This window comes from Alexandromys fortis, unplaced genomic scaffold (assembly GCF_014885135.2).
Source record: "Alexandromys fortis isolate MF-2015 unplaced genomic scaffold, M_Fortis_MF-2015_v1.1 scaffold_62, whole genome shotgun sequence".
Lineage (NCBI taxonomy): Eukaryota > Metazoa > Chordata > Mammalia > Rodentia > Cricetidae > Alexandromys > Alexandromys fortis.
The window spans coordinates 1,952,087-1,967,328 of record NW_026067942.1 but is presented as its reverse complement, the minus strand read 5'-3'; the positions used below and the strand labels follow the sequence as shown (position 1 = coordinate 1,967,328).

At 45.1% G+C, this 15,242-nt stretch overlaps 1 long non-coding RNA gene across 1 annotated transcript; it reads left to right on the top strand.

Moving 5' to 3' along the window:
- The first annotated feature begins 1,152 nt into the window (after window positions 1–1,152).
- On the top strand, window positions 1,153–9,714 carry LOC126505369 (uncharacterized). Its single transcript, XR_007592881.1, has 4 exons — window positions 1,153–1,227; window positions 1,364–1,437; window positions 7,278–7,571; window positions 8,493–9,714. It is a non-coding gene; the product is annotated as an uncharacterized lncRNA (long non-coding RNA).
- Window positions 9,715–15,242: the final 5,528 nt, after the last annotated feature.

Sequence of the window (15,242 nt, the reverse complement as noted above, 5' to 3'; positions counted from 1 at the left end):
AAAGGAAGCAAATCAGGCAAGTCAGCGGCCTCTTCTGGGGCTCCCTGCCCTGACTTTTCTCAGGGATGAACTGTGACCCAGAGGGGAATGCAGAAAGGGACTTTTCCTCCCCAAGTTGTTCTGGGTCATGGTATCTATCACAACAACTGAGAAGCAAACTAAGAGCCTTGTAGATTCAAGGTAAGTTTGAATTACATAGAATGTTCCAGGCTAGTCGTGTGTACATAGAGAGACTCTGTCTCAAGCCAAACAAAGAAAAATCACGAGTCAATTGGCTTAAGTCACATAGGTCTTAGGAGAAGCTAAGCACACACAAAGAGGCAGGCAATGGTCCCTTGGATCTGTGCCTTTATGCACTGTTTAGGTCAGCACGACAATGTGCCGAATGTGACAGGCCTCCCCCATATCTGTGAGGACATGGAGCAGCCATGCTTATAAATTACCGTTTCTGTGTAATGTCCATGCAGTAGATGGGTCGCTGGTAGACAATAGCTCATCTTATTTAAAAGGTAGCAACCTAAGACCAGTGAGCAATGCACAAGGCTTGGCAGGATTAAATATAATTCAAAGGTCCTTCCTCTGTCATTTGGGTGCTAACGTGTGTCTGCAGTACAGAGCCTTGGTGGTAGCTACTGACTGGAGAACTTTATTAACGGGAGGGCTCCCAGGGGGAAGTGTGCAGAACTGACGTGGGCATGTGGCCAGCATGGTGGCTTGGCCACAGCTGTAAGAGCGACACCAGATGAAAGCGCACCGAGCATATTTGGGAACGAATGGTCCCTAGCTTCCTTGCACTGAGGTCAGGACCCAGTTTCCTTTTTGTGACCCAAAAGAGATCTTTGTCTTCATTAGGGTTTCTATTGATGTGACAAAATCCCATGACCTAAAAACAAGTTGGGGAGGACTGGGTTTATTTGGCTTGAACTTCAACACTGTTGTTCATCACTGAAGGAAGCCAGGACAGGAATTCAAACAGGGCAGGAACTGGAGGCAGGAGCTGATGCAGAGGCCATAAAGGGGTGCTTCTTACTAACTTACTTCCCCTTGCTTGTTTAGCCTGTTTTCTTATAGAACCCAAAACCACCAGCCCAGGGATAGCACCGCCCACGGTGGCCTGGCCCCTCCCCCATTGATCACTGATGGAGAAAATGCCCTACAGCTGGATCTTAAGGAAGCCTTTCCTCAACTGAGGCTCCTTCCTCTCTGATGACTCTAGCTTGTGCCAAGGTGACACACAAGACTACCCAGAGCAGTCTTGCTCCGGAAACTGTCCAGTCACTGCTTTTAGTTTCAGCCTTCTCTTCCTAAACGTGGATTCCACTCAAGGTCATCCAGGTTTATGACCTGTCTCTTCCTCTCCTAGAAGTTCCCAGAGCGAGGAGGAAGGAAGAGCAAGTTCTGCAGCCAGGACAGCAAAGGTGACCTTGTATGCCAAAGGTAAACACTCTTCCTTGTCACAGGAGGGGTGGGGGTGGGGGGCCTTCTAAAACAAACTGTCCTGAGAGCCTGGGGCAGAGCTCTGGAGTCACCGCGGGGTGCACACATAGCTATCTGGTGACTCACTACCAAATGCTTCCTAAAAGAGACTCCTTAAGTTACCGTAACATTTTAGAATGGTATTTATAGTGCCAATAGAAAATAGGAGGGACCAGTGACTTGGAGTCTTGCCTTTCTCCGCACCCTTGCCTTCCTGCCAGCTAGCTCTCTCCGTCAGTTTCCAAGCCTTCTTTGTCCCCTGACTGAAGGCAGAAACTGCAAGAGACAGTCTCCTGATGTCCAGGGAGGCTTGCCAGGGCTCCCCTACCCCGCTGCCTCCCGGGGCCCCTCAGCTGAACTTTCCAGGCTGCCCTGTGTCTCACCACAGCTTTTCTCTCTGTTTATTAGCAGTGCAGATGAACTGTCTTGAAACGAATGGGCAAGCCAGAAGCTATTCTGGTTTTCTTCCACTGTGGATGATATGTTTCAGTGGCTTCCCATCGGTTACCTAGGATATGGCCAAAGGAGGCAGAAGACTGGTTGAGAGCCCAGCGAGGCTATGGAGAAGGGCTTACGTGCCAGTGGGATGCCCTAGTTAAGTGTTTGATTAGCCACTCACTGACCCCTTCCCAGCCGAACTCACAGTTTCCTCCCAGAACACCAGGGCTTCTACACACTTATCCCTATTTTAGCTCTTCCCCAAGGGGACACAAATTCATATGCCTACCACTAGATTACAGAACCCTAGAACAATGATCTTCTATTAGTCTGTATTGCAACCAGTACCATTAAATGCATACAAATGGTGCTCAATAGATGTAGGACAAATACATATCTAAGCAAATATCTATTCAGTTTTGATTTTCTTTTTTATTTTTGGTAGGAGAGGAGATATAGGATATGATTGTTTTATATAATTAAACTTTTTTGTTTGTTTCGCTTTCCTTTTTGAGACAGAATTTCTCTGTGTAAACCTGGGTGTCCTGGAACTCACCTTGTGTATTCTATGGATTTTTGTGTGTGTGTGTGTGTGTGTGTGAGAAATGAGCCTCAGGTTTGTTGCTGAGCACCTACTGTATGGGGCCCTTGGTCTCCATTTTGGATTCCGTAGCTTCCACAGCTGTATGGTACGGTGGGCATGACTATCACTGGTTACATATGAAATGGCTGAATCCAGGGATGCTAAGAGAAGTTCTCTAAGATCTCTCTGTACCTGGTAAAGCTAACACTTGTGTCTCTTCTTGTTTAGGCTCTCCTTCAGGTTCCCCAAGCTCGGTTGTGAATTTAACTAGGAAACTGCGCATTTGTCTATTGCTGTTGTACTCAGGGTATCTCAGCATAGCTCTGAGAGTTCAGACTCAGGCTTTCCGCATCCACCCCCTCAGGGCCAGGACAGCAGAATTACAGGTGTAGGTCACCATGCCTGCCTTAGACAATGTATTTTCAAACGAGAGAGTCGTGGAATGCATGAGACATGAAAGCAGAAACTACATATGGGGGAGCTAAAGGAAAGCAGTTGGGGAGGGAATGGATTAGGACGGAGTATAATGAATGACATTTATGCATAAAAATGCCATAATGAAATCCATTACTTCGTCTGTTAAAGTAAATACACAGAGAGGCAGTATCTTAAGAAAGAAAATATTCCTTTTTTTTTTTTTTGAAAGAGAACACTCTTAGAATTGGGACTCAAAATAAATGAATAGCTCCATGAAGCGTTTTGAAATTTATTATTATGGCAAATTTCAAACATACACCAAAGGAATAAGAAAGGTACAGAAACCGCTCCCTGCTCCACTCAGCTATGACTGGCCTGTATCTCTGCTTACAGTCCCTTTCTTTCCACTAGGTTATTTTGAAAGAAATACCAGATATTTTTATTAATTGACCAGGATTTTTTTTAATGGGTAGGATGCCGTTTCTGCAGCATAGCCACGCCGAGATGACTAGAATAGAGGCGGCGAGAAAAACCAGCTCCTTCCAGCGTGGGCTGGAGTCCATGCTATCTTTAGAGTCCATTAGCTCTGTAGGGGCAGCAGATGTCCTTTTGTAGGGTGACGTGGGAGACCTGTTAGCCCGCACTCCGTACTTAGATGGACTCAGGGCGTGGGAAGACACGCGCATACCTCTGTAGAGTGCTCCGGGTCAGCGCCAGTGAGCGAAACTCTCCAGGGTTCTTACTTTCCCTCCACTATAGATTGCATAAGCCATATCATGTAAGGAATCTCGATTCTTCTCAATGGCCGTCTGACACATTTCCAGAGACTGGACAACAATAACAGCATCAGAAGGGACAGCATCTGCCAAACTTTCCCATTCTGCCAAGACTTGCTAGGAGAAATAGCCAGATTTGAGCGCTTACAGGAGAGCTTGCTGCCAGTCAGCCACGTTTGCAGAAGGTTTGTGGGAAAGCCTCCTGAAGACGGGGCTTTCATCAGAAGAAAACATAGAATTTGACTCCTCCCTGTGGGTTGAGTTCTTATCAAAACTAGACATTAGCCAGGTATGTTAGTGCATGCCTGTAATCCCAGCACTCGGGAGGCCGAGGCAAGAGGATCCAGGCTTAAGAAGGAACTAGCTGGTAAAATGTGAAGATCTGGATTCATCCCCAGCTCCAAGTCAGGCATAGTGGAGTGAGAAACACTTCCGGTTTCCTGTTGTAGTTGTTGTTTATCAAAGGCAGTTAGCCTGGCAAGGACTCATGCTTCTTGAACGCCCCTCCAACACACCCCACACACGTGTGTGCGCACACACTCTTCTTTCCTCTAACTAGCAAATCACATTGGATTGTGGAGTTGATTTCCCACCAATGCAATGAGATGTGGTTGCCACTTATGTCGAAGACCAAAGATGGGAGTCGTCTTGGCCCCAGGGTGTTGCTAGCTCGGTTTGGGTTCTGGCTCCCCCATTTTACAGAAAGAATTGCCTTGCTAAGTTCCTTTTGCTTTGTTTGTGTGTTTCTTTGTTCAATACTGTGGACATCCTCTTCTAATAGTAGCACACCTTTGTAATGCCAGCTCTCAGGAGGGAAAAACAAGAGAATCCCGGCTGCTCACTGGCTAACCAGCCTGTCAGTTTGAACTCTAGACTTAGTGAGAGACCCTGTCTCAAAAATAAAAGTAAACAGCTCCGGAGGAACCGTATACAAATTCAAGCCTCCAAAGGGACATGTTTGTGTGTTATCTTCACTCTCACCTTCAACACACACACACACACACACACACACACACACACACACACACCCCAAAAAAGATTTCAGTGAGTTTAAGGCTATCCTTGACTACATAGTTAGACTGTATCAAAAAGATCCAAAGATTTGTGTGTGTGTGTGTTCATGAGTGTGAGCGCATGCTAAAAGGGTGGAGAGGCTACAGAGGAGACCGGAAGGCATGTGACTGGGGTGAGAGCCATTCGGGTGTCTGTGGTTTTAGAGACTCTGAAATCTCAGGTCTGAAATGAACTCTCGTTGGAACTGGTTGTTGTTTATCTGTATCCGGGTTTTCCCATTCTTAAAAATACTCTGACGTGCACATAAAGAGCGCGTTCATTCCAAAGGTCAGTGCTCCTTAATCCTGCAGGGAGTGGTGAGTGAATTCCTCATATATCAACCTAAGAATAGTCCTGGAGGAGTCGACTGTGGGCCCGAGGAAAGGGCTTCACATTGTTGCTGTTGTCGTTTTAAAAAGCAAATGCCTTTGAAAGCAAAGTCAAAGCAAAATCATCCCTAATATTGATTAATAACTTCAAAGACCTCATGAATCAAAATCCTTAACGCTGATCTTTGCCCAACCCATGGATCAGAATGGTCTCATCTCACAAGAGAGGAAAGGAGAAATCTCTTAAGACTGTTTTACCTTGTGGCATGCTAAATTGGAGGCTACCAGAACACCCTGGAAATCACAAGAAAAGGAACACTCCTTTTCAAAAGCTGCTAAAACTCTGATTTTATTTCCCCCTTCTTTTTTTATTAAACTTGAGAAGATTCTGCTATTTTTTTTTTCCTGTACAAGTGAAGCTAGAAGGCCGAAGTCGTGTCCCGCCAACCACCCAATACAGCCAGAACCCCCTTTCTCCCTCTCTTTCCAGCAGGGCATCTGGCTCCTAGACTTTCTGAATCAGTATTGTTTCTGCCCCGCTGCTTCTCTGGGGCTGGAGGCCAATCCAAAAAAAAAAAAAAAAAGAACAAATTCAACAAGACTGGCCAGGCTCCCACAGCCCACAGTCCCGTTTTCAGCTCCTGGAATCCTGGAATGCCCTTATAATGGATGACCTTGACTGACACCCCCTGTTTCCTCTCAGTACCTGTCTGCCTGGAGACTTGAAAACAAGCAAAAGCAGGAAGCGGCTTACTTCTGAACAACTTGTGGAGGTCAAGTAGGGTTCTTTCATCCTTCTTTGTTTCCAAAGGATGTATTTCTGCGTGACTCACTGGGTTGCCCGCGGCCTTTCAGAACCATTACAGAAGGAGTCTGGGAGACACAGAGCCTGCTGGAGCTGTCCCTTTGTGGATACAGATGAGGCCCTATGGCGTCAGCCCTCACTAGTGCCCTTTCTTGTCCCTACCTCCAGAGTCACCCTCAGAGTGACAAAGGTTTTGTAGGCAGCAGTTTCTCCCTCGAAGCCGATCTGCTCCACTGGGCACTCAGCGGAAACCAGAGGCTGTGAGTGGCACTGACTGGGATTTTACCCACGTGAAACCATGCTGGGAAAAAAAGCCTTCTGGGAACAGATTTTATGATGAACTGTGAAAACATTGCTGTTCTGAAATGTACCATCTAGCAATATATTCCTAGCACTCTGGTTAGCTTTCATAGGCAAAATCTACCATGGTAAAGAAGGAACTCCGATTGCACACCTGTTATTATATTCACTCCTATAGGACCTGAGGATGTCTGCAAAGAGATTTGCAGGCCTCCTGTGATAATTAGTTCTACGCAGCCATCTGCTCCCTTTATTTGGAAGAATTTCAAACAACCTACTTTTGTAAACCCTCCACTTTAAAGATGGGAGCACTTTATTTACATTCAAGACATCAGCCCAGGAGCAAAACTAGATCTAATTACGCGTTGTGTTACTTCTGGCCCCAGGCCTGCCTCTTCTAGATTTCCCCACACACAGCTCCTGGCTGTTATCTGTCCATCGCTTCCACCATGCATCTTTGCGCATGCACTCCACATGCATGCTTGGCTGTCTGGCCTTCTCTCTCTAAAGCTGAACTGAGAAAGTCATGCTGGTGATTATCATCATTACCCAGTTGTTCTCTATGGGATAATTTTTGGTTTTCTAACTTGGTGGTGAGGTGATGCGAGACATCTCACAGTTCTTAAGATTACATTGATAGTCCCATCCATAATACCTAGAAGAGAAATCCTGCCTTTACCAAGGTGGAACACACGTGGATTTTCTTCTAAACATCACAGCTTCTATTAAACTTTCTATGACCTATTCTGTTTACACCCTCCTTTAACTCCTCTATGTATTTGTCATTAAATCACACATTGTCGGGGATTGCTCTTTTGAATTTGTGTAAGTGACTCGTTCCCTGAGCCTTCGGTATTTGCCCTTTATTATTGAGTCTTTAATTGTATTCAACCTCATGCTATGCCTTAGCACACACTCACTCGGTGCATTCCAGTCAATGAAATCATTCACTTAAGCTGGATGATGACACACTAGGATAATGGCCAAGCTTCCCTGATTGATTTAGAGAGAAAGGTAAGAAGGCTTCTCTAAGAGACAGACATCTAGCAGGCATATACTGGGAGGGAACAGCATGTCTTTCATCTGATGTTTATTGACAGTATTCCAGATCTCTCTCAAGCAACTCTTGCAGCACAGAGAGAAAAGAATGTCAGAACAATGGCTGAGGCTGCCTTAAGGGTTGAAAGGGCCTGCGCTAGACACTAAAGGCGAGAGGTTGGGAACTTCATCGCATCCTGTCGTGACTCGGATGACATGATCGTGGAGACATTTCCCATCTACGTGTTGGAGTTCTATGCCAGTGGACAGCGTTCACATGAGTGACTCAGCTGCTCAGCTGGGCAGATGGAAATGGTTCCAACAGTGCTTGGAGAGCAGTGGCTTGGACCAGAGCGGTGAGATTCAGGGCATTGGACAATGTTTTGGGTTACACCCTTAAATTCCCATGAGCTTACTCCGTGTCACCTCAAGATTCAGACCACATGTGGGGTTATTGATAAGATCCATGTGCCCAACTTCAAATTCTGAGTGTCAAACTTTGGTTTATGAGTGTTGAAAAAGGATGGTTCTTTGAGTTAAACGGCCACCATCTTTCAGAGTTCAGCTGTGTCCACTTGCCAAAGGTGGTCCCAGCTGAGCTCGGAAACTGTTCGCGTGAACTAGCATGTCGACCTCATGGTGGCAGGAAGGGCAAAAGACCTCAGTTGACTGCTATGGCCTCTGAGAGAGGCTGGAGTATAGAGACCAGGGAAGGGGAAGAAAGGGGAGCCTCCATTTATGCAGCTATGAGAAAAAGTCATCATCTCTGCTAGGTAAAGACTTTCTTATGGGGGAAAGTATCCACAACTCCATTAAGTTATCCCTTACCCGTGCTCTGTAAGGAAGCCCAATAAATTCACTGATTTCCCAGAGTGAACTGTCATAGAATTGATTTGTTTTTGAGAATTTAGAATGGGGGGGGGCAGTAAACATTTTTATGGCTCCCCCAGAGAAGGATTTTAGCAACCCTTGCTGTAGCCTGCAGAAGATAAGTATGGGAGTGTGGGAGGACAATGGGGTGGACAACTGAAATAAAACAGCATGAGTGTGGTGTTTGCAGAGGTCCTTGTGATGCCGTGGTCTGTCTCTGTAGGAGTTAGCTCATGGGGAAGGAGACCTCTATAGGAGAGCCTGGGGAGAACAGGTAAAAATGGGTAATTGCAGCAAGAGAGGGCCATGTAGCTGGTTTGTTCAGTATTGGCCTCCAACTTAGCAGAGAAAATGGAATAAAAGACACAGAGAAATGGAGGTGTGGACCAGCTCTTTTTTATTGCTAGGGATTCACTAGAGGAAGAAGACCCAGATTAAACCGGTAATACAAGAGCTCCTTCTGGGACTCCCAGACCTGGATCCTATGGGAGGAGTCAGGCAGAGATGGGGAAGTGACCGCACATACTCGTCGGGCCCACCTTTAATGTAGAGAAATGGAAGGTCTATGATCCAGCATATTGATGGAGGTCTTAAAAATGGACCAGTGCTGGTGACCAGGTAATCAGAGACCATGCAGCCCAGAGCTGTTGGAGCGACGGGAGACTTTTAGATGAGCAGAGGGAGCCCTGACTTGTGAAGCTGTGAGCCATGGGATAAGATGGAATCAGTCAGATGAGAGATTGAAGAAACTGGGAGACAACACAACCACTCTCCTGTCCTCGGGACAAAGGCTTTACAATCAAAGGCGATAGGAATCTCTGATGGATTGGCTCATATGAGCCTTTAGGGACACATGCTTGTCTCCAGCTGAGGTCCCATGAATATTAGAACTAAAAAGCAGCAAAAGAAGGGTGGGTCCTGTTAAGAGAACTGAGCATGCAGGAAGTGGTCTTTGCTGGCTAGTGTACAAACCCTGGTGTCCTAAGAAAGAAATGGATTGGAGTAAGGACTGGAAGGCTTGTTTGGAGCCTTGGTGACAGGGTGGAGCCTGTGACTAGTTGGGACCCATGTGAAGACTATAGAGTCTTAGGCCAAAATTTGGACCAATATCAAAACTTTTGTTGTTAATGTTGCTGTTGGGTCATAGGTGGTTGTTTAAATTTTCCTTGGGAATGAAGTTTAGCAACGGCAAGGGATTTCCATAATATTAAATGGAACCTGCTTGGATGGAGCTAGTATGTTGACTCGTTATCATTGCCCTGTTTCTCCCCAGGCCTTTCTCTCCAGCTCTCTGCGTGCATTTGTTCACACAAAGGCGAGAAGAGGGGGCCAGATTTCCTGGAACCGAAGTTACAGGTGGACACGTGTGTGGGAACTCTTCTCAGGTCCTCTGTAAGGGCAGTACTCGCTCTTAGCTGCCAAACCCTCTCTCCAGCCCCCACATTGCTCAACATTCGAAACTTCAAGCCCCATCCAAGATTCTAGATTTATCAGGGTTTTTTATTTCCTCCCAGGTACTTTGAAAGTTCCATTTACCCTTCAGAAATATTATTATTGGGAGACAATGGCAATGACAAGAAAACATATGAGGAACTTCTTTTTAATAAAAGAAAAAAATGAGGATATAAATTGCTTTTAGAGTTTTGTTTTGTTCTTTATAATAGGTCTGGCAGCTCTGTAGACATTTCATCATTAAAAGAAAGTGTCACAACGGAGACCATTTATTAATGTCTGTCCAGAGACAGACCAAAATTAGCCAAAGAGGCTTTTTTTTTTTTTTTAAGAGACTCCATATTTTATTCTGTTTTCCAGAGCACAGCCAGGACTAATTAGAGGAGGCTTGCGGCTCAGAGTAGTCAGATGTGAGCATTTGTTAGTGAGCTCTCCTACACGAAACAAAGACTAATCATGTCTTAATTTCCCACCCCACTTGTCTGTCCAGGCCCTGTTGCCATCTCTCTGTTTAACTGCAAGAATTTGTTTTGTTTAATGTCATTGCTGAGCAGAGGAAGTGAGGATAGAAATATCTCTAGTGCTCCACCTAATTCTAATCCCAGGCATGACCACTGGAGGAAGCGTGGCTTCTTACTAAAAAAGAAAACAGTTTAGGACATAGCATGCAGTTTATAAATTCCCCCCAACCGCCGGACACATAAGCTACCGAATCACACGAGTCATGTCACAGTGAGGCCACACAGGACCAGCCCTTCACAAGGAAGCCTGGGAGCCAGAGAGGAGAACTTTGAAGATAAATATTGCCATATGTGAAAAGAAAATAAAAATCCCAGCAAGCCTTAATTGCACAGAGCTTCTCTTTCGAGCTCAGCTTGCCGTGGGAATGAAGGGTTTTGCGTGTTGACCCATGTCTACTGTAAGCATCCTCTACAATGTGGACGACAGAATTACAAGTCTGATCATTGGCCATGGTGGCCTAGTTGCTTGTGAAATGAGCCTCCCCCTTGCTCTGTCGCTCCTTGTCTCCCTTTCCCCTGCTGCTGTCGCTCCATGTGTGACACACACAATTGATTCTTCATTGATCAGTGGGCCCCTCTACTTTGTAGTCAGCTGAGGGGAAACATGACATGTAGGCTGGCTTCTCAGAACTCTGGTGGCAGGTGTCCCCAGGGAGTAGCACTGGCTGTGTTAGGGGGACTTCTGAAATTTGAAATAGTCTTTGAAGCCACACTCACCTTCCCCTGAACCATGATGCTGGGACTATCTTCAGAGTTGGTGTAAGCAACAGCTCTGCGGTGGCCCTTGTCACTGTCATCTCCTTTTACTGCTGCCTTGGAAGTGACTGTACTCTTTCATTTCCATTGGTCATTTGTTAAGTCACGGTGTATGTCCATTACGGGGTAAGAATTTGTAGGCCATTGAGAATACAGAGACTGAAAGTCACCTGATAGACTGGAAAGAAGGTTCTTGAAGCTGCTGCACGAGCAGCTCTGACCTGAGTTTGGCTCTCTGGCACGGATGTAGAAAGCCACGTGCAATGGCGCTCATCTGTGACCCCGGTGCTTGGGAAGGTCTGGGTGGTTCTCAGGCCAGCCAGCTTCTAGTTCTAGCAGAGTCAATGAGCTGGATGTTCAGTGAGAGACTTTGTCTCAAAGAATGAGACCCTCAAAGAATAAGGTGGGGATTGACTGAGGGAGACACTTGATGTTGACCTCTGGTCTCCATGGGTGTGCATACCCATGAGCTCTCTCTCTCTCTCTCTCTCTCTCTCTCTCTCTCTCTCTCTCTCTCTCTCTCTCTCTCTCACACACACACACACACACACACAGAGAGAGAGAGAGAGAGAGAGAGAGAGAGAGAGAGAGAGAGAGAGAATGAATAGAGGGTGGGGGAAATTATACACTAAATCTACTTTTAAAAATTAGAGCATTGTCATTCCAATACTTGGAGGGAGGGCTCCTTAGGAGGAGATTTTCTTTTTTAGTTCATGATGGATAAAATGGTGACACTCCCATCTAAACAAGGCTTTTCTGAAGCTACCCATACTGTTTCCTTCATTAAAACCCATTTTCCTATAGTTGATGGAACAAATATGCTTTCTTCTTTTATTTTCTTTATAAATTTCTCTCTTTATAGATTCAAGAATTGACCTCCTAAATCAGGAGCAGTTATGATGAGGTACATCTATGACTTACAACATTGTTCAAAACATGATGCAGAATCCTTCCAGGTTGATGGTGGGATAAATGTTCTACAGCTTTGAGTAGTTATCATCCTTTATTTAGTATTTTTCTAAATATTGAGAAAACAAAGAACCAACAAAGAGGATGATCTTTGTTTTTACGATATGAATGCACCATGAACAGAAAAGAAATTGGGAAGTACCTATTTACTTAAATTACACACAGTGTAAATTATATGTAATTTGGGAGAGCCTTTTACCAGTCACAGGTTATTATCTCCAGAGGTGTATATCACGTATCCCCTGCATTGTCATTTTCTCCGGAGCTGCACAGGTCACAGTTCTTTCATCAAACCCACACTATTCTTGAGATCAAGGCTGTTGGACAATACCATGTGCCCGTAGACCTGGTGTGAATGACAGTCACTTGCTGTTTCCCTCTACGGGAATGCAATGGCTTCTGTTTGCTCTGAGCTCTCACTTCATTGTGACACCATAGTTCCAGTTATAGGAGAAAGAGACCTGCATTTGGTTCCTAATGATGCCCATGGACAGAGGTATGCGGTGATGAGATGGAAGTCATAATGTGAGATCGGGTTGTGATAGATTCCTGAAGGCAAAAGGGAGTTGCGTGTAAGATGTGTAAACATGCTGGCGTTCCTGGTTTTTCATCCTGCTTCATTGCCTCTTCCATCTTGACATAAATACATGGCCTTATTGCAGGGGGCGGGGAGAATTATCTCTTGGTTCTGGAAGGAATCCACTGCTCATAGTTTGTGTATAGGTCTTCATGTTATGATAGCATTTCCGCAAACCCAACAGGCAAACCACTAAAGTCCCATTCAAGGGTAAATACCAATGGCTAAAATTCCAAGTAGTGTACCTGATCGTGCTCTTTGCTTAGAATGAGCGGGTGTGGTCTTTCTTAAGCTGCAGTGAGCAGGTTGTCTAGATGGTCAGGATTTAGAAGAACCCATATTGGAAAATTAATGATGATTACGTCTGGAGAAGGGATTTTTGAACGGTCCTTTCTGAATGTGCACCAGTTGAGCCACCTCAGGAAAGAGGATCTAAGGATCAGGGCATACAGGATGGTTTGTAACAGGGACTTCAGTCAGTTTCTCACTCCAGCTTAACCTGTTCTCTAGTATACAGTAGACACAAAAGTAAAGGCAAATGCCATAAGTGAGCTCGGTTATATTCATCTCCACCCATCAAGGCTAGCTTGAGTTTATCTACATTAAGGACCCAGCCTGCCCGCAATACTGAGCAACCTCGAGCCCCCAGCATGGCTCCACTCCCCATGTACTGCTGAATGGTCACTTGGTGACAGGCTGATTGCACTGGAGTTACTTTGCTCCTTTCTGAGGGATGGCATCAACACTTTGCAATCATTGGAATGGGCATCAATTCCGGCTGCGGGTTTCCCCTAACTTCCTGTAGTGTTTCTGCTATGGCTGGCATCTCAGGACCTGCAGAATGCTATAGTCTCTCCACTTGTTACAAAGCCAGCAGTGTACAGAAAATTAAGTGCAGCAGAGGCTGGTGCTCATGGAATTCACTGGTTTTTCTGGTTTCCTCATCTCTCTGAAGCAGTTGTCCTTACAGTTCAGTGAGATGGCCTTTGAAGATTCAGTTCCAGTGTCAGCTAGATGTAAACAGCTGGGAAGACCAAAGTAACATACTTTAAGTCACCAACTTATGTGCAGTCTCTTTTCCAATTGGTGGGATTTCCTATTCTAGAATTCAAGAGGTACAAATGAGGTGACTGGGGGGATGACAGAAGGGTAAGGTGCTGTGAAAGCAAGATAATTTGAATTCAGAACAGCAGCATCTGTGGTGAAGGCTGGGGGTGGCAGCTCATACCTATAGTCCGTATGCTAGAAGGCAGAGTCAGGAGGATTCCTGGGACTTACTGGTGTGCCATTCTAGCCAACCAATGAGCTACAGGTTCTGGAAAAGACCATATCTCAGAAAAATAAGATGGAGAGCAACACAGAAACCCTCAACATCAATCTGTGGCCTCCACAGGCTCCTACATAAGCAAGCGCACATGCAAACATATGCGCGCACACACACACACACACACACGAAGAAAGATATGTAGGCAATTAGCTTCTCTTATATCAAATTTAGTAATAAGCAATAAACTATGGAAATCTGCTTCCTGCCTCTACTTTGTTGGTCTAGAGGTCTTAGTTTCCACGGAATGGACATGATAGTAAATTCATTCACATGAAGTAGACAACACCATCTGGACAAGTTTAAGTGCACCACCATGGTAAAGCGTAGCGGCTCCTCTGAAGAGAGCAATCGACACTGGAGGTGACAGCCTGCCATTCTGTCTTCAGGTTTGACCTCAGATGCAGCAACAGGTCACTTAGCTCCTATAACCACACAAGGTCAAATACATATCGCACAGAGTGGTTTTCTCCATCTGAGCCCTAACTTCAGCTTTAAATGGGTTGTAGACCAATATGTCTAAGCCTGGGCTGCTGCCTCCTTCTCTCTTCCTCCTCCTTCTCTTTCTCACCATTTTCATTTATTTTTATTCCTCTTCCTCACCATTTTTAGCCTACTTTAATGAAGATTGGGGCCAAGAATCCAACTCAGGTCCTTATGAATGCTAAGCAACTCTACCCTCAATCCATACCCCTGTCTTCTCTTTCCTCTTATACATAAACTCCCAAATCCTGTCCTTTCCTTTGCCTCTTTGCTTAGCATATCTGAAGTTTCACAGACAAACCCTAGGCCCCTGCTTAAGGTGTTGCATTAAGGGCTTTGCATTTCTAGTAGAAAGCACAGTCATTGTTAATTAGCGAAGTTACTACAAGTAGTCTGCTCTGCCTGTTACAGGAAAATTTCTTTGGTTCCCACATTAAATGTGTATAGCACAAGGCTTTTATAAATGGAAATAGTTAGTGATATCTATCTACTATGTGGCCAAATAACAATAGGAATCTTATTGTCCAAAGTAATTTTTAAAAATCTGAATTGCAAAATTCCAAATTTGTAAAAATCTTAAGAAGATGAAACATCAGAAAGGACTCTGGACTAAGTGTAAAAATGCTTGTTTATGCAGAGTGCAGAAAAAAACCTTTGGAGGACTTGATGATGGGTGGACCTGGAGCCCAACTCCCACCCCCAACAGAGAAATGGAGTTGCCATGGTGCACCAGGCTGCTTCCTGCAGGCAGATGTGGGAGTAAGAGTCCCTTCTCTGCCCGTGATAGGATTTAGTGCAGGTTCTACTTAGGACAGGGGCAAAACTCTGAATCTAACTGTTTTATATTAGCATTATGTCAGATGTCATGTCCTGAGTGGCTGTGCAAAGCAGGGTCATGCTCAGGGTGGATCTCGTGTAGACTTCACGACACACATTCATGTCTTCATGGAAGACATGAAAAAGGGAAAAAAGAAAAGAAGAGAAAGAGAGGGGAAGTAGGCAGCAAGGATGGAACAAAGTCTTCCAGATGAACACATTCATCTTTTTTTTTTTTAAATATAATTTTTTATTGAAA